Source organism: Arvicanthis niloticus, chromosome 25 (assembly GCF_011762505.2).
Source record: "Arvicanthis niloticus isolate mArvNil1 chromosome 25, mArvNil1.pat.X, whole genome shotgun sequence".
In the NCBI taxonomy this organism is placed as follows: Eukaryota; Metazoa; Chordata; class Mammalia; order Rodentia; family Muridae; genus Arvicanthis; species Arvicanthis niloticus.
In genome coordinates this window covers 32,711,784-32,731,343 of record NC_133433.1, presented here as the reverse complement: position 1 = coordinate 32,731,343, position 19,560 = coordinate 32,711,784, and the positions used below count along the sequence as shown (strand labels likewise).

General features: G+C 43.1%; 1 protein-coding gene across 2 annotated transcripts in view; it reads right to left on the bottom strand.

The window, feature by feature from the left end:
* Positions 1 to 19,560, bottom strand: part of Ncoa2 (nuclear receptor coactivator 2) — a 235,971-nt gene that overhangs the window by 151,376 nt on the left and 65,035 nt on the right. For both annotated transcript variants that reach the window (XM_076924349.1, XM_076924348.1), the window contains exon 2: positions 1,186 to 1,242. The gene's annotated coding sequence lies outside the window, so the exon portion shown is untranslated. The remainder of the gene's footprint in view (positions 1 to 1,185; positions 1,243 to 19,560) is intronic.

The window sequence follows — 19,560 nt, the reverse complement described above, 5'->3', positions numbered from 1 at the left end:
AAGTACCTGATAGAAACAACTAGAATCTCAAACACTTGAAGAAGAGTGGCATGGCCATGAGCAAATGGGCATCAGGTGTCCTGTGGGGTCAATACCACCCCTGAGAGCGAGCTGCCCGCATGAATACACACGGCAGGAAAATGAGCAAACAAGGCTCCCAGGCTGGGAACTAAATGAAAAATGGCAAATCCAGTGACAAACAGTAGAAAAGATTTCACTCATCTAACCTTCAGACATCAACACTTGATATCACAAAACATACCCAAGATGCTTAGAAGGTTTAAAAAAAAAAAACCAAACTTCAGGTGTGTGCACTTCATCCTAAGAACTGCAGACACCTGACAAGAGTCAGGACTCAGAAGCCACAGCTCCTCAACCACAACCTGATCGGCCATCTCCGAAAGATCATGTCCAGCATACTGACTCCTCATGATGTTCAAAGGCCTTGCACACTCTGTACAGATCATTCTCATTCCTACTTTGTACTTACAGATGGTCACACTATGAAGCGTGCAGTGTTCTAAGGATTTGGGGTATGTCTTTGTACACAAGCAGTCCCAATGCTAATGAAGCCGAGGTTCTGAAAGGGTAAGTTACAATGAAGAACGGTGTGACGGTGTGACAGTGCGCACGCGTTAATAAACACCATCAACGTACAGCACAGATGGGTACAATACAGATGGCTGTTGAAAGTCACTGGCAAAAAAGGTCAAGCACGATATTTCACAGCACCTGCCATGTAGTCTGACACTTAATGGCAAAACCTATAATAGTTTTCTTTTCTCTTATATTATGCCAGTTTAATAACAGGTATACAATACTACCACTCAAAAATATTTGACATAAATAAGTAAAAAAAAAAAAAACTTTTTCCAAGCTCTGGAATTAAAATTTAATGAATTAATTCAACTTGTCCAAGCAGATACTTAAGACACACACTTTCCAAACAGAAACAATGACCACCAGTAAAGATATTTGGTGTTTTCACTTTCAAATGTCATTTCAACAAGTTCATAAAGAACTCTCTCTTAACAAAAACATGCAGGAAAATAGGTAAGAATGGGTACTGTTATCATTCACATTCCTCTTATTTACTTATTGTTTCTAATATATTAAACAATTTAAAACATTTAATCTTACTAATAGTCAACACAGTGAACATGAAAGATCCAAGCATTAACTCACCTGTGCCTGTACACAGTGCAGAAGAGCCAATAAACTGACGCCAGATGCAAGAAAAATCTGCAAAGGGAACAAAGACACAAACATCAGTAAAGATACAGAGCCCTGCTGGACTCCTCAGAGCAGGTATGAGTTTCATAATCAATATACAGCTAATACTTGCTCATTGCTCCCAGTGCACAGGAGCATTCACTAGTGATAGTTCTGCATTGAACAGCACAGAAAGGCAAGAGGCAGAATGACCAAGGCATCATCACTTCTGCTTGTGTGGCGCAGTACAAAAAGTACAGGGGACATTTCCTTATGAACAACAGGGCAGAGATACAAGATTGAGTTCTCATAGCTACAGTGGAGAGGCTTAACATTACTGAAACAAAACAAAAATCTATATAGTAAGTGTTTAAAAGCACAAAGATGATGGAGCTATTTATTCTCTGAAGAAAGTCTTCTGGAGCAAAGAACATACTGTGAGCGACGGCCACCAGTTTGCTAAAGAGAAGTGCACAAGCCCATCAAGTGGCTCCTCAAGTTTCCTCAGGGTCCATCTCTCAGAACAAAGGCCGCAAGTGCAAGCTGGCAGCTGCTGCCTCGACACATACAAGCTGCACACTGAGAAACAGACCTCGAATGCATGCGTATGCTATTTTCTCTAGACTAACTGTGCATGTTATGGATGCAAGAAGAAAGAGTGCTCATCGCTGGCAACAGCACTGAACTGGGGTCTGTTGGAAAAGCATCAAAGTTGCTAGACCTAGCATCAAGAAAGAATTTTGCAACTGCGCCACAAGGGTTGCATTTCCTTCATGTGACATCAATCTCCAATAACATTGGGTTCATTACTAAACTTAAAACAATGCTAATGCATTTAAAGCTTTCTATTTTTTTTAGAATAGAAAACAGAAGGTGAAGAAGCTAATACCAAATTTATATTCAAACTGCACTTTTTCTAGAACACTGGAAACATTTGACTTTATAATGTCTATATATAATGTATATATAGTAGAGAAACTGACAAGGATGAATTTTGGTTTGCACCAGGACATAGTCTTGAAATCATTATATATAATAAAATGCAACAATGGGTATCAGAAACAACTGGATAAAAAATAACAGAAAATGCATATGTAAACAAGTTACTGTAGTAAAATGAGTGGGCTCTGCTCAAGTGGAGTTCTCCAACCTCTCAACAAGACGCTGACAGATTTTAAAATACACATTACGCTAGCCTGCATGTGCCTCTCCAAGCCCCATCCAATCCACTGCTCAAAGGCATCAAACGCTCAACAATTATAAGCTAAAGAGCCGGGCAGTCGTGGCGCACACCTTTAATCCCAGCACTTGGGAGGCAGAGGCAGGCGGATTTCTGAGTTCAAGGCCAGCCTGGTCTACAGAGTGAGTCCAGGTCAGCCAGGGCTACACAGAGAAACCCTGTCTCAAAAGAAAAAAAAAAAAAAAAAAAGCTAAAGCTTGCAATATCAACAGGGCACTACCTGCTTGCTCTATCCTATTCAGTAAGCATTATTAAGATGTTAAAACAACATGAGGCAAAGTATCAATGCACTCCAGTTAGAGACAGATGCATAGGAGATGAATAGATTTCCAGACATCCTTATTGCAAGTTCCAAATAGAAAATTAATAAAATATAAACAGAGTTACAAACTCAAGTTTTAAGCTTAACACTACTTAAAAAGTAACAGTACATGGTATAAGAAGTCTGTAATTAGTCATCTTACTTCTCCATCAGTTTTGAGGGTGGGGGTGGAGGGAGGAAGAGTTACAGAAGAGAGAAGCCTGGCTCGAAGGACAGAGGGGCTGCACTGTGGGTTCCCTGCACTTCCAGGTGCCACCAAGGCATGGTGGGTCCACAAAGACACGGTAGACCATCAGGGCATGGTGGGTCCACAAAGGAATACTGGGACGGGTGAAAGAGCCCCAGTTAGATTCCTCATATAGACTAGATCTCACCCCACAAAGACTACTACTACTATCCATAAGATTATGGTTACCATGTGACTAGTACCACAACCTAATACATCCATCACAGACTTCATTATGAAATGAAAATAGCAATGTTCTTTATGTAATCTTGAAAGAAGCAATGAGACAACTAGAAGACATAGAGCTCAGGCAGGCCCATCCACCCCAAGCACACCTAGTTTTCCCTAGCAGGTGTTCACGAATCTGCCCTTGAACCCTCCTTTGAGTGACAAAGACAGGGAATGCTAAACAGTTTCAAAGATACTTTAAAATTACACTGACCCATTTCAGACTTACTGGAAAGTCACCGTAATCAGAACAGTGGGGTAGCTATACAAGCCAAGCAACAGAACCAAACCGAGTCCAGGAACTGACTTCTGTGTAGGTTCATACTAAACAAAAGAGGTCAAAGTAATTCAACCAGGAAGGTTGGTCTTTGCAGAAGTGGCTCTCAAGCCTGGTTGCACAAGTGCAGAGAGAAGCAGCCCAGTGCATCGTGTACAAAAACCCACTGGAAACTAAGAGACTCATGGACCTTAAACACCCATCTGGAAAAGGGCAGTGTCTAGATACACCAAGAGCTCCTACCACTCATTAATAAGAAAAATAGCTTACATTTTAAAACAATTTTGAAAAAAATTTGAAAAGTGTGGGGCTGGAGATCTGCCGGCCCAGGAGTTGAGACCCAGCACACAAAGGCAGCTCATGACTGTCCATAACTACTTACAGGGATTCAGGTCCCAGACATACACATGTGTACACACATAAATGCAGATAAAACAGTCACATGCACAAGACAAAAATGAATTGGTAAGGAGCCTTAAAAAGATGCATGCATATGCAGGTAACCTGTCTATGTGTGTATGTTATGTATATGTAGGTATCCTGGGTGAGTGTGTATATGTAGGTGACCATAGAGGCACCAACCCCTTGGAGGCAGCTACAGACCTTCGGGCCTCTGCGAAGCAGCAGGTGTTCTTAACTACAGAATGACCTCTCCAACTATTAACACAGTTTCTAAGAAGAAATGAAATACACATTGCTCACTATTAGAGTCTGGGTCTAAGAAGAGCCAGCTGTTTTAAATCTCCCCGCTACTGTGCGTGTGTGCACGTGCACGTGCACGTGTGTGGTGCATGTGCGTGAGTGCATGAGTGTATGTGAATAGCGGAAGTGCATGTATGTGCAAAGCAGCCACAAAAGGACGTCAGGTGTCTTCCTCTATTACTCTCTGCCTTACTCCTCTGAGGGGAGGCAGGGTCTTCAGCACCTCATCTGCTTCTCAGCTAGGCTGGCAGGCAGCCCCTCCACCCACTGCCACCAGCACTGGGGTAGCACGATTCAATCTCTGGTCTTCATAGTTATGCAGCAAGTGCTCTCAGATGCTGACTCTCTCTAGCTCCTGTGCAACTGTTTAATATACTAAGTATATTAATAACTGTTTAATATACTAATCCCAGGCCGGGAAGACCGAATGATTTCTACAAGTGTGTTCTTTGTCCCTGTTCTAGCATAAAGGCAGCAAGAGAAAGGTACTTCTAATACTATGTGCACCTTGCCAGTAGATCATCAGTTAGCAAGTCCCTGTGCACCCTGTCTATTCCATGCACAGTCTGCTAGAAACATGAGAACAAGTAAGTTGAAGGCATAGGTAAGGAACAGCCACACTCAGGATCTTTTCCAATTTTGTTAATAAGTGATTATAAATAGAGCCAGAGAAAACAAAGTTGGGAAAAGAAGGAAGTGACAGTTGTAATACCCACCAAAGGGAAATTTAATTTGCCTGAAGGAGTTCAAACAAGTCTGTACATAGTGTCAAACTGAAATACCACTGGAAGCTTACTGGGTGAGCATGGGGTAGAGGGCAGCTGTGTTCCCAGTTCATTCTGTACACACCTAAGGCAGGTGCTTGGCCACATGTACACAGTGTCCCTGAGGCATGCCTGGGAAGCAAGGTCCAGCTGTAGAGTTCATGACTGGCAAAGTTGGCAAGGCTGGCCAGATTCACAAGTGTATGGCCATCATACCTGTGGGGCAGTCAGGGAAGGTCAGTTTTGATAATTCTATAATTTTTTGCTAACTAACCAAGACAGTAGAGATCTGACCCCCTAAAACCTGCCTTATGATCTCTGATGTCATACTAATAAGAACAGCCCTGGCACATACAGGCTGAGGAGCAAGTCCTGAGCCAAGTGATTTTCTCAGTCCAAGTTGTGACCGAACAAAAGAAGCCATTTCCTATACAACAGAGTGAAACCATGCTGTCAGCCCGACCCAACTGTCTGCATTTCTGACACACACTGGAGAAGCCAAGTGGCCACTGGAAAGAGGTGACTGACAAAGGACAAAGGAAGCCAGGCAAGTGCCACCCTACATGCTCCGACACAGTATCTAAGATTGGCCTCCTATTAGGCTAGTGCCACTCCAGCCATCCAGCCCGGTAAGACCTGAAGACATACAGGGACAGAGAAGGCTGCAAGATGACTTTTCAAATTCCTTAAACCACACACAAATATGGATGCCAACAGCCTATGATGTATGGTCACTACACTCATGATATATTGTCAGTACATTTTTATTATTATTATTTTGCTTAAAAACACAAAACCTACCACATAGTTAAACATAAAATCAAATTTTAACAGCTTGCCACAAATCACAAGGTTCCACCTTAAAGATAGAATACATACACACGGTTTGAGTAACATGAAATATCCTAAAATACAGCAGCAGAAGTATAAATTTTAGTGAACAAAAGATTCAACACTGCATCATAAGCTCTAATAATGCAGACAGGACCAGGAACGTAGCTCCATGTCAGCCTCATGCCTAGTACAGGGGTGAGGACGGGTGGGAGGCAACTGCCTGTTGACATAGTTGCCTACACCGGTCCCTAATTTGTTTATGACCCTCCTGCACCAGCTTCCTAAGGTCCCTGGACCACAATAACATAACAGTATAAGTATCAAAAGCTTGATAGTCTTGCCAAGTAACAGCAAAAATACCTGTAATGGCAAAAATATGTGTTGAATGTTTAGATTTAGAAAAGGAATAAAAATACTAAATTGGAGTCTAATCTGAAAACCTTAATTAGAAATGGTTAAGATCGTCTGAGAAAAAGATATAAAGGAGAGTTATAAGCTTGAACTAAGCCCAGAGAAACACCAACACTGGAGAAGAAATGAAAGCAAAGCAGCTAACAGGTAGGTGGAAGGCCAGCAAAGTCAGGAAAGGAATGCCAGAGGAGATGCGCAGGGGCCATTCCACAGGAGGAGAAAAGCAGGCTTCTACCTGACTGGGTAATCAGAGAACACTGGACCTAAAAAGCACACAGAGAGAGAACGACATAAATTAGGCTGGAAAGGGCTGGGGTGCCGACAAGTGAACAGGAAATAAGGATGCAAGTTCAGCACATGAACATGACAGCTATCTTTACCTTAAACTAAACTGCGCCTTGCTATCTGTGAGGGAGCGCTTTGAGGGGAGGGGAAGGATCAGCATCCTTGAGTACAGCAGGACACCCTGGCACTTAGGCTATAAAGCCTGTGAAATCTAAGGTCAGGTTTGCCCTCCTACCATGAGGAGAACTTGCCACATGGTCACTCACACCACCCAGTTCCTCAAATTAAAGGTTATATTAAAGTTCCTAAAACACAGTCAAGTTTTACTGTCCTCAATTCAGTCAGTGAACAATCTCAAATTATAAACTCCCTTCAGACATTCACCTTCTCTCTTAGGTTTTTTTTTTAATCACTAATTATTGGGTGCTTTTGTTGTTGTTGTTGTTTTGTTTTTTGTTTTTGTTTTTCGAGACAGGGTTTCTCTGTGTAGCCCTGGCTGTCCTGGAACTCACTCTGTAGACCAGATTGTCCTCGAACTCAGAAATCTGCCTGCCTCTGCCTCCCAAGTGCTGGGATTAAAGGCGTGCATCACCACTGCCCGGCCCTAATTATTGTTAATAAAATCAATCACACTGAAAAATAAATGAGCCCTTTACCCTTCCTTTTATATTCTTGAGTTTAAGGTTGTCCAGCCTGTAAGCACTTGAGGACTGCCCAAGACATATATAAAACATCTTCAGACAATGAGCAAAGCAATTGGACCAAAAGTAACATTAAACCTTAACAATCTGTCCACACAGGTCAGGAACAGTCTTAACATCCAAAAACACCCTCAATGAGCATCAGACATCTGTCTACCAAAGTTATCCTGTCAAATGATATCACTGTCACCATATTAAGACAATCATTTCTACATGATAAACAGAAGCTACACACACACACACACACACACACACACACACACACGAGCGCACAAAGCAGCTGAGCAGAAAGCCATCTTTTTCCCTCCTCCTCCCCACCCCTTTTGGATTCCAGATGCTCCTGCTGTCCTATGGGTGACATGTTTTCTCCACTCATCCTGAGTCCAGGAACAATAAACTCTAAGATCTTTGGTTGAAACACCCTATCTTAACCAACTGCTATCCAATGTTTCCATCCTGGGTGGTATTATGCTTACAAAAAAGTATGAACCTTTAAAATCTAAAATTCATGGATGAAATATCTAATAATAGAAAGTATAAGGGAAACTGGATGAATCTGGAAATGATTGGTCTAGCACTTAAAGCACATCCTTACGGGAACTGCTTTTCCACTCATTTTGTAACTGTGTTGAGGTGATGATACATATTGTCACATATTGTCACGGCTACAGAGAGCAGCTGTGCATCTGAGCACATGCATACAACGGCCATGTCCTGAGAACAGGGCCACCGGCAAATCCAACCCCTCAAACGGTTATCATTTGTTTACATTGGAACAGTCTGGATCTTCTTTATAAGCCACTGGGAAATGTATATGACTGACACAGCAAGCTTACAGTGCTATAGGAATGTATTATTCCCACCCGCTGTATCACTAGCTGTGTCTTCCAGGAGCCACTATTCTACTCTCCAGGTCTATGAGATCAAGTTTTTAATTTCCACATATAAGTGAGAACATATAGTATTTGTTGTATGTCTGACTTGATTTACATAACATAATGTCCTCTGGGCTCATCCATGTCACACCAATCCCATATAATATGTCCAAAGGAAAATAAATCAGTGTGACAAAAGATGTGTGCACACCAGCGTACACTGCAGCAATATACACAAAGACTGATTCCAAGATACGGAATCAGCCAAGATACGGAATCAGCTCCGGTGCCACCCGCACAAGCAGATAAAGAAAACGGTACTGCACTATCCACATATAAAGAAACAGGAGCTGAGAACAGATGCTGATGGCTCTGCTGTAACTTTTACATGAATTATTTTAAATACTTGGTTGGTGCCAGTAAATAGTGTTCACGTTAAATCAGAAGAGTGAAAGACCTTCCTGCTTCCCTATCTCTCCCCGACTTCCTTCTCCACTCAGAAAACACAGCTGAGCACCAGAAGGATGCTTTGTGATGGACGTGCAGCCTTACCCAGCTGCCAGCAGCTACCTAACACGAAACTGCAACTTATCATACGAACAAGATTTCCCAATTCCTTATGCCAACAAAGCAAAGAGAATAGAAGAAATAATGTCACACTGCAATGGAAGGGCAGGAAAATGTAGAAGGCTCCAACAAAACAGAGTTTATCAGACACAGGATATGGTATTTAAAAAGAAAGTGAAACCATTCTGAAACCCCAAGTAGAAAGAAAGCACTGGGAACTAAGCTTGCATTGCTCACCTCTTCCTCCAAACCAGAGGCTGCTGGGATACAGAATGAGCATAAATGTCCCAGATATTCAAGCTGAATGTTAGTTCAGCCCCACACTTTAATTTAGATGAGAATATAAAGTGACACACAGGTGAATTTTCCAAGGCAAGACCTAGGGTGGTGGTTCTCAACCTGTGGGTCACAACCACAAGAAAACATGTATTTCTGATAACAAAAACCATAAATTTGGTTTTGTTGCTGTTTCTTATCTGTAATTTTACACATGAGCGTTCCTTGTATCATAGGTCCCACTGACAGTCAAGGCCAAGAGTAACACACGGCACTTGATGCTTTTCAAAGAAGCTACTACAAGCTAAATATCCCCATTATTCACACACAAAAAAATATACATGACTATAAAATGTGGGTTTTAAAACACTGTTCATGTAGGGGTTTTTCAAAAACCAGAACAGCGCCAAGCACAAGGCCCGCAGTGACTGGGAATCTCTTATCTGTCCTTTACTTGCAGTGGCAGGCTCTGGAGATATGTGGGTGCTCACCACCTTCCATGAGACACTACCCACACATACCCTACAACCAACTTCCCAGCACAGTGACTGTGTACTCCCTGCTGCTTCTGTTTCTGACAATGGCTGTCTCAGGTTACAACTCACTGCCCTGCCCAGATCACAGAACCACACCACAGAGCTGCATCCTGGAGAAGATGCCCTGTCTGAGGTGGGCTGGCCAGTGCCTAACAGCACTGTTACACTGTCATAAAAGCTAAACTCAAGAGCTCCGGCTACCTTACATCTTGGGCCCTATACAATGACTGAAACTTTTTCAGAACTGGAGTTGGAGAGATGGCTCAGCAATTTAAAAGTGTATACTGTTTTTGAAGAGGACCTGAGTTCAATTCCCAGCGCCAGACACCAGAGAGCTTACAGCCACCGTTAAGCTCAACCTCAGAATCCTACATCCCCTGACCTCTGCAGGCAGATGCCCACCCCCCTTATTTCAGAACGCCTGACTTTAAGAAATTTAAATTTGAGGCTGGAGCAATGGCTATGCTGTTAAAGGCTAGGTTCACAACCAAAAAAATTGTAAGAAACTTAAATGTGAAGAATGCATCATGATATCTTCCTGTGTATTTTAACTTTTCCTTCCTCACAAAAATAGCTAGCCATGAGGAGCATAATTTTGATTTGATCAAGTCAAAACATGGACCAGTCTCAGTGTCACCTGAGTCTGAGTTCCTCCATGAGAAGGAAGTGAAGGTGGCATCGAAATCCCACAAAAGGTCTGCAGAATTACCCAGGCCTCAGTTAGCTGTCCTGTAAATGTTTGGGTTCTCATTTCAGACTATAAATTCAAGGCACGCGTAACTAATCCCTTTTACTTTTTCCTCGCTGAGTGTGGCTGAGAGAGCCTTTAAGATACATTACAGCCCAGCTAAAGGACTCCCCTACTTCACTGCAGCTGTGGCAGCAGGACGTGGGATGGGAAACAAGGCTGGCAGTGAGCTGCCGCTTTTTCGGGATTTATTTCTGTCTAGGTGTGCTGCAGTTTAAACAAACATACTAGGCCAGTGGCTAAAATAATTCTAACCACTGCTTCTATTAAAGCACTGACAATGTAACCTTTCATAATACTATTCTCTAGGTCCTAAATTATTCAAACTTCTTCTATTTGTAGCTTTCTCTCCTCAAATGTCAAACATATGACACCAAAAGGAACACAAATAAGAGTCAATACTCGACAAAGCATTTTTAAACATAAGAAAATTGCCAGATCCCACGGTGTGTAAGAACAAAACAGTCGCCAGGTAAGCACAGTCCCCAGGATTACAGGAGCTCTACACTTGTTTCTTGTCTTTGTTTTCCTTTCTTTTCTCAACCTTCCCCCTAACCCACTCCTACCCCTGCAAAGAGATGGATGGACTCCTGCCATGTCTCCCAGGCTGCTTTGCCTTCCTCTTATGTTTACAGTTAAAGCACAATATGTTACTATGTTATATTTACAGTTAAAGCACAATATGTTACTACTATGTTAACTTCCTTTTTAAAATAAGAAAAATTTTACAATATTAATTATTAGCTTACCAATACTTTGTTCAAAATATTACAAAAGTCAAAACAGAAGCCTTCAAGTTTGAAGAGTAACACCAGGTTATCACCTGGACCTGCTGAGAGAGCTGAGCCATTATAAAAAGGGAGGCAGACCCACACAGTGGAAGGAGAGAGACTACTCTCTGTAGCAGTCCCGACTTCCACTTGAGTACCATGGCTCCAGTGTGCACATGCACACACACACATGCACACACACTAAGACTTAGTAAAACAATAACACTCCCCCCCCCCCAAACACACACCAATACCGTCATCTGGAAGAGATGCTTCAAGAGTCTGTGCAACAGAAGACTCAAGCAAGGCCCCCTCTTCTGAGGGGGCCAGATGCCAAGCAATGATCTGGGCTCCCGAGATCTCCACTGAGCTTCTCTAAGACTCACTCTCCTCAGTAACAGAAGAACTCCCACACAGTGATCCCCAAGCTCCTGATTTGCTTTAAAACTCAACTCACATCAAGTCTAGTTTTCAGGCATACCTGTCCTTTGTTTAATGAAAAGATACAACCACTTCTCTAACCACACCCTAAACACCGATACCCCCTTTCTCTTATAGTTTCATTGCAGTTTACAATTGCGGGGTGTCTGTGAGCCTTTAATTATGCCCTGCAAATGCTCTGATGGCACTGGAAATGACTAAAGCCACTCAACCATAGGGTATACACAGACACACACATGAACACACATGATCTGAAAGTAGAAGACTCATGGGAGACAAGGGTTCAGAGTAAATTTACGAAGGCATGTGGGAAGAGACCACTGTGCACCAATTCAAATATTGGAAAAAGAAGCCATTCAGCCGCAAAAGTCTAGAGCTTGGGCCTGCTGTTGGGCCTGCTGACTCTTAGTGTTCACAAGAAGTTTCTTTTAAAATCACTTGCAAATACACAAGAACTACAAAATAAATTTTATAGCCCTAAGAAAAGCATTGTATCATTTTTAATACAGTGTTTCTAGAAGTTGCAGAGCTGTATTTTTGTTTGTTTGTTGTTTCCAGACAGGGTTTCTCTGTAACACTGGATGTTCTGGAACTCACTTTGTAGACCAGGCTCCCTACAAACTCAGATCCACTTGCCTCTGCTACCTGAGTGCTAGGAAAGGACCGTCTCACCTGTCTGGTACAATATTATATCTTAAATTTCCTAAAACAACGCGGTTTGGGGCCTTTATGTCTCAAAATTATTTTCAAGATTCCTGGTACAGGAAGACTCAGTGGGTTACTAGGTTATCAAGTGTTAATAACTGGTGCCTTTCTTGGTGCGGGGGTGGGGGGGGAGAAGGGTCTGTAGTGAACTTGGCTGTCTTAAAGGAGCAATGCACATAAGCATCTTGGTTCAATACAGATTTTACAATTTCGCTGCTCCACACACATCCAGAGCTTTTGAAAATGCCAGCTGTCACTCTAGAACACTTTTGTTAGGCATCCTGGCAAACACTGTCACTCATTTTTAAAAGTGTTTTATTTCTAAAATAACAAATCAGAATGGTAGGCTGTGGTGATACATCCCTTTGATCCCAGCAGCACTTAGGTGACACAGGCAAGTGATCTCTGAGTTCAAAGCCAGTCTGGGCTACATAGACACACTTCACTCCCACCACCTAGGTAGATGGATGCCACAATGGTTGATTTATACGTCCTAAAAACACTCATTTTTAGATTTTATTAAAAATCATGTAATGTTACTACAATTTCGCCTTTAATACACCCTTGCAATTTTCACTCTTAACACTGTATGCTTCTTGCTACACCTAAAAGGTTGGTAATCAGTAATATACCTTGAGGTCAAAAGCAACCACAAATAAGACAGTAACATTCCTCATGATTGCAAGGGCACAGACACAAATGATGGCACATTGACATAGCTTGTGTTGCTACATTAAACTCCAAATCCAATGTTGAGGAACCAAGGGTCCCTCAGTTCATCAGAAGTGTGCACACTTAGCACAGGTCAGCAGAAGGTAAAGGGGATGCCATCAAGGAACACTGAACACCATTTTTAGCTTCCACAGCGCTGTGTCTGTACCTGGAGTCAGTCAGCGTCCACACGCAAGGCACACAGCTGGCCAACTGGGGCCCGGAATTCCTGACAAATATGGGGTTTGCCCTATTTATAAAAGTGAAAACTCTGAGGCGAAGGCCAATTAACTAATCCAAATTATAACACAATTCCCAAAGAAACCAGACATTTCTGACCCTTCCTTCAGACGACTGTGAGATCCCAGGACAAATGAAACAGACTTCCAACTAATAGTGGTTGGCAAGTCCCAAAATACTTCAAAAGCTTTTGAAAATAAAAAGCAGCTTAGTAATTCAAGCTGCTTTCAGGAATAGCATCTTTAGCACTTCAGGATAGAGGCATGGCTTCTCACTTGGTAATGGAACGCCTTGGGAAGTTGAAGGGGCTGTGGGGAGACAGTAAGAGACTGTGGGTGCTATCTCAAACCTCCTCCTCCTCATTATATATACATGAATTAAGGTTTATATAGTACACAAACATTTCTGCTTTTAAATGAGAATGAGCTATAGCAAAGTAGGTATTTAGTTGTTTCTAAAGATAGAGAAGTGTTTAGTGCAACAGCAGCAGTCAGTGCTGGCTAGATTTCAGATACTCCAGAACTTCCTAGTCCTTAAGCTCAGTGTCCCACCCTCCCCTCATCATATCCGTTTTAGAATTGAGGGTGACTCTCCCAACAGACCACAAACATTTGGAAATACAATGAACATTTCAATAGCAACAATGTTCTCCACAAGTATGTAGCAAGTCCTATTTCAACAAAGCACAGTGTCTCACAAAAGACACATCCCAGGAAAGACAGAACATAGAACAGCACAGAGTATGCATATGCACAATGCACAATTATTCCACTTCCTAATATGAAGAACAATTCTATAAAGTCACTGCTCTGCAAGTAATGACACAAATCCAGAGCCACTTGAGACAGATGTAACTAAGGCATCATTTGAAAAAAAAAAAAAAAATCACACTAAATGATGAAACTACCCAAAGCTCGCAGCATCGAAAAGGCGTGTCTGAATGCCCAAGAAATAAGACTACACTCTGCAGACGTTAAACTGGAACAAAGATACACACACACACACACACAGAGGAGCGAGGGAAGGGAGGGAAAGACATCTCTTCACCATCAGCTCATCAACACACACACGCACCCATCACCTTCATGCATGGTCAGAAGAGTGTGTGAACTATCCCTTGAATTGTGGGCAGCCATGAACAGCCACCTGGTGCTAAGAATGGAGCCTGGAGCCCTCTTCTCTGCAGAAGTACACTCTGAACTATGGAGCCATCTCACCAGCTTTCAACTTTTGAGAGCAGAGCCATTTCCTACTTGTCTTCTGCAGGTCAAAGGCAGAGCCTTCCTGAAGGCCAGTGGCATGCCCTAACTCCAGTCACCCTGACAACACGGGTCTTTCAGAGTATGCACACAGTTAAGATTCTACATGTACAAGTATGGGGAGGTCAAGAAGTTTCAGTGCGCTGTGGAGGCCTGCACATGAGCTCAGCACCCAGATGCTGGTCTAGGAGGAAGACTCCGAGTCTGGACTCACTGAGGAAGTAGGAACAAAGTACACCTTTGGAGGTTTTCACAGAAAAGGTGGAGCAGTCCAAGACTCATGCTCTAAGAGACACAGGTGAAGGAACACCACCGCAGATCCACACCAATCAGTCCCTGACCATCTCCCAGTTAACAGGGAGGGCCTGCACACCAACCATGAGCAGTGAGCACACAATGTGTCCAGCCTCTTCCATGTTTTGTACCTGGCACCTCTCCAAGAAAGAAAAGGTGGCAAAAGTAAAGCCAAATTCCAACCTCTGAGCAGCATCCCCAAGAAAAGTACTTACAAACCAAACCAAACCTATGCCTCAGCTCACTGGATGTGAGAGCATGGCACCATTGAGAGCATGCTCTTCAATGTCCACACTAAATTATGAACACTATTAACAGTTACATTTAATATCAAAACAACATGAGAACTGTTGGGAAGGCGAGTTAATCTAATGGTTCTTTGTGTCTAATTATCTTGGATCAACATGTGAGAGATTTTAAACAAAGTTGCCTACAGAACCGAAGTTGTAAACAAGCACAAAGCCATCAGGGGATTTATTCCCTTTTATGTGTGTGTGAACCCGGGAAGGAATGAAGGAGGAGAAAGCCATGAGCACACACAAACCTAAACCACAAGACAAATGATCTAAACCCAAGCCATAGGAGGCCACTGGAAAGTGTGACATCTCCATGAGAAGTGATGTTGCAACTCTCCCCGGTTAAACCCACGATCTTGCCACAAGCTTCAACCAAAGCCCACAGCTGTCAGCTTCGAGTGCCTCCAGCGGAAAGCCAAGACTGCATGAGAAACAAGCAGACCTGGAGCTGACTGCACCGGGCCCCACCCTGGCTGCTGAAACACTACTGGGGTAGAATATTATGCTGCTCAAAACCAGTAAGGCTCAGAATTGTAACTGTTGAAAGGTCCTCAGAAAGAGCTGCTCTAGCTAGCAGTGTGCACCCTATCCCATGGAGCACCACCCACGGGCATGGCAGCACCTTCACACATGGCTTCCAGAACGTGCCTACTCTTGGTACACTACATGTGAGCCTAGTGTCCTCTCCAAGTCAAAACCACCTAAGGTTAAAGGATAGTCTTGTTACACTGTTGAGGAGACTGAACTTGGTTTACAAGGACTCAGGGTTGTTTAATGAGCTGCTTCAAATACACACATCTTTACAAGCCCTGGGTGTGTCTGGGCAAACCACTTAGCACAACTCCAAGAACCTAGATACCTTCCAACACAGTATCAAATAGCATCTGCAAACATCTAGGAAAAGTGAAGCTATGCTCTGGGTTCCAGATCATGAGAACCTACTCTGGACACCCAGCAATCCCAATACTAACTATTTACCAAAAGATTTGAAATCATCTTGTCAAGAGGTATCTGCAGGGGGCTGGAGAGGTGGTTTTGTGGTTAAGAACCCAGGTACAGTTCCCACCACCCACAGAGTGGCTCACCAACACCCATAAACTCCAATCCCAGGGGATCGACACCCTCTTCTGGCCTCTGAAAGCACCAGGCAAGCATATGATGCACAAATTTACATGCAGGCAAAACACTCATCCACATAAACTAAGAATTTCTGAAGAGAGAGATCTGCATCCTCGTGTTCACTGCAGTACTGCCACAAAGCTGGGCCATACATCACCTAAAAGACAGTGCATTAGAACCATAACAGATGCATGTAGAGCATACATTCTGCCTTAAAAACCACACTATTGTTTCTGTACTGGGGGTGAACTAAGTGAAATGGGCCAACCACAGAAACATAAATGCTATCTATGACCTTACCTATACACAGAGTCAGAAACAATGGGACCCGGGACACTCAGAGTGAACAGCAGTTCCAGAGGCCAAGGACAAAGAGAAAGGGGGATGACATGCTCGGAGGACCAATCCCCCAGGAGGAGAATGCCTGTGGGTTGGAGTGCACAATATGATGGATACAGCTACTAAACATATGCTGTGTATTTCAAAATTGTCAAGAGTAAGTTCTGTGTTCTCACCATAAAGCAGTTAAGATTGTGAGGTGATGGACATCTTCATTACTTTGATTTAATAATTCTCCATTGTTTCAATGACTCATAATGTCACTTTGTCCCCATAAACACAATTATAAATATGTAATTGTGCCAGTATAAGAAGTAAGAGAGAGAGAGAGAGCTGTGGATGCAGCTCAGCGGGAAGCCCCTGTATGACACGTGTGAAAGAAACCTAGATTCAGCTCTCAGCAACACATGCCCTATATGAGCCGCACATCGTATAAGGAAGGTTGGCATCTCATGTGAAAGATAAAAGGTTCACATGTAAGACAGACATATTTGACATGAGACAGGAGATATTTCACGTATATAGTGTATGCACAAAACTCCTCATGCAAAGTGACCGAAGTAGGTGCCTGAGGGGCCAGGGACATTCATTTTCCTTCACATAATGTTCATAGCTTTAGTAAAGCCACTCTTCCCTAATCAGGAGCAAAACTGCAGTTTTTCTCATGAACTTGTTCTGGCTTTGTTTGGTTTTGGTTTCTGAGGCAGGTTTTCTATGTAGCCGTCAGGTCAGGAGGTTGCAGTCCTCCTGTTCTAGCCTTCCCTAACCTTCCAGTTTCTGTGAGCTTTGAAATATATGATTCTTTAATCAAGAATGGAACCTTTCTGAGCTAGAATATACCTCATAAATTTGATTCCTAGAATCACTTCCCTAAGTTACATAATAGAGATTTGGGGATTAATTTTCACTTTGTATTTTGGTGAAGTGACCTAGCATATAAAACTATCTATAACTGCGGGGAAAGCTGCTTCTCCACCAAACACCTAAATTCAGATCTAGCAACACTACCATTAAATCTGGGGACTCTGACAGCCTGTAACTCATACTTCCAACATGGTTCTTACTAAGACCTGCTACCCTGTCTATAGACTTAGTTGACATTATTACTAAAAGTTTGTTCCTATTACAAAGATTTACTGATGCTTAAAGATAAACCGCAGTCCCGGGCATGGTGGTACCTGCCTTAATCCAACACGCATGAGGCACGGGCTGGTGGATCCTGTGAGTTTCAGGCCAGCCTGGATTCTGTTACTCAGAGAAACCCTGTCAAAAGACAAACAGCAGTCACTGTGTGATGCACACAGCACAGACACGCCTTGTGAATGATAGCATGCTCTGCCTGACATGGTGACACAAACCTTAATCCCAAACACGTGGGAAGCAGAGGCAGGCAGATCTCAAGGCCACCCTGGTCTACAGAGTGAGTTCTAAGACAACCAGGGCTATACAGAGAAACCCTGTCTAGAAAAACTAAAAACAAACAAACAAAAAATAGATAGCAGGGTTTGCCTAGGTAAAGGGAACCTTAGGTTTCTATGTGAAAACCAACTACCGCATGGCTATAAGTGGCCGTAAGTGCAATGCACAGATTTGTTAGTACTCAGCGTGTTAATGGGTAACACCAACATGTGCTCTTAATACAGTTCTTCTGGGACCCTCACCCCTGAACATACTTAAAATTCACACATCTTGGGACCTGACAAACCACAGCTCCAAATGGTGACATCTGCTACCTGCCCTGTGTGTGATACTGACTAAGCCAGCTGCTACTTTAATAGCAAAAAAAAAAAAAAAAAAAAAAAAAAAAAAAAAACCACCCAGGCACCCAGGCACCCAGGACCTTTAGATACTCCCCAGAATTGATTTTTAAAATGTCTGTAGGGACTGAGATATTACTAGGGGGTATAGGATATGCTTAGCATGCAGAGAGTCCCTGGGTTCAAGCCCCAGGAGCAGAAGAAAAAACAGAGAAAACTAAAAATGATACCAGGGTTGTATTTCTGGGGTTGGCAGAGTCCAAGTGGCCTCTTGTTATGGAGGAGTTAGACTGGTAGGAGGCTCTGCAGGTGCCACCTTGACGCAGGTATCCCATTATTATGTGGAGGCTAGACTGCCAACTCCTGACTCAGAGAGCACTCACACAGAAACTACTGAGGCTACTCCACACAGCCTGGGAGCATGTAGCAATCTTCACTGGTTAGTCAGCGAGCAGAGTCCATGGAGCACAGACAGATGTTCTGGAAACCTGGTACATTCCAACAATCAGACACCAACCTGTCCTTAAAATCCCATACTTACACACACACACACACACACACACACACACTCTCTCTCTCTCTCTCTCTCTCTCTCTCTCTCTCCCTCTCTCTCTCTCTCTCTCTCTCTCTCTCCCCTCTCTCAGCAAATGGTAAGAAAGCATGCTATCTTTCAGTACCCCAATTAGCTGAAGACAGGAGCGGTTGCGGAACAAGCAAAGCTAGCTTCAACAGTTTCGCTCCGTCAGAGTCTTGCTGGGGCTGGGGGTGCAGCTCAGTGGCAGAGGACAGGCTCAGTGTGTCACAGGCACACAAGCTTGGGAAAGAAAAAAACTAAAAATAGGGGAGAATATCACGAGTGACTCACAGTAGAGAGGCGGCTGTAAATACAGATTACATTTAGATGCACGTGCAGCAACTGTAAGCTCACATCAGTGCTTCAGCAAACAACTCTCAGTTAAAAAGCAGCGTTATCCGGGGAGGAGAATAACAAATGTAGCCAGCTTCACGGAGGGCACTAATCAACGGCAGGAAAGACTCGTGAGGAAGGCGCCATGAGCTTGTATAGGATGCATTAGGTTCTCACCGTTCACCCCGTGCTGGCGGTGGTGTCAGTGTCCTACAAACAGTATGCCATATTGCCAAAGCTATAGCTGTAACACTGTCCACTCAAGTACTGGACCCACCAACATGATGGCATGAATTTAACTTGGTAGGAGGAGGTTGTAAAATAAGTAAAAATTTTTAAAAGTTAAATAAAGTAAGCCCTTCCTAAAAGAGTTCAATACTTAAAAACAATAAGCATATGTAAATACAACTATTCAACACTACACAGTGAGCTGGGTCACTATTTCCAAGGCAATCCTGATCTCCAGAGGGGAATGTTGAGTTCTGAGCCCTAAGCCTCGCTTCATCCAAGCCACCCAA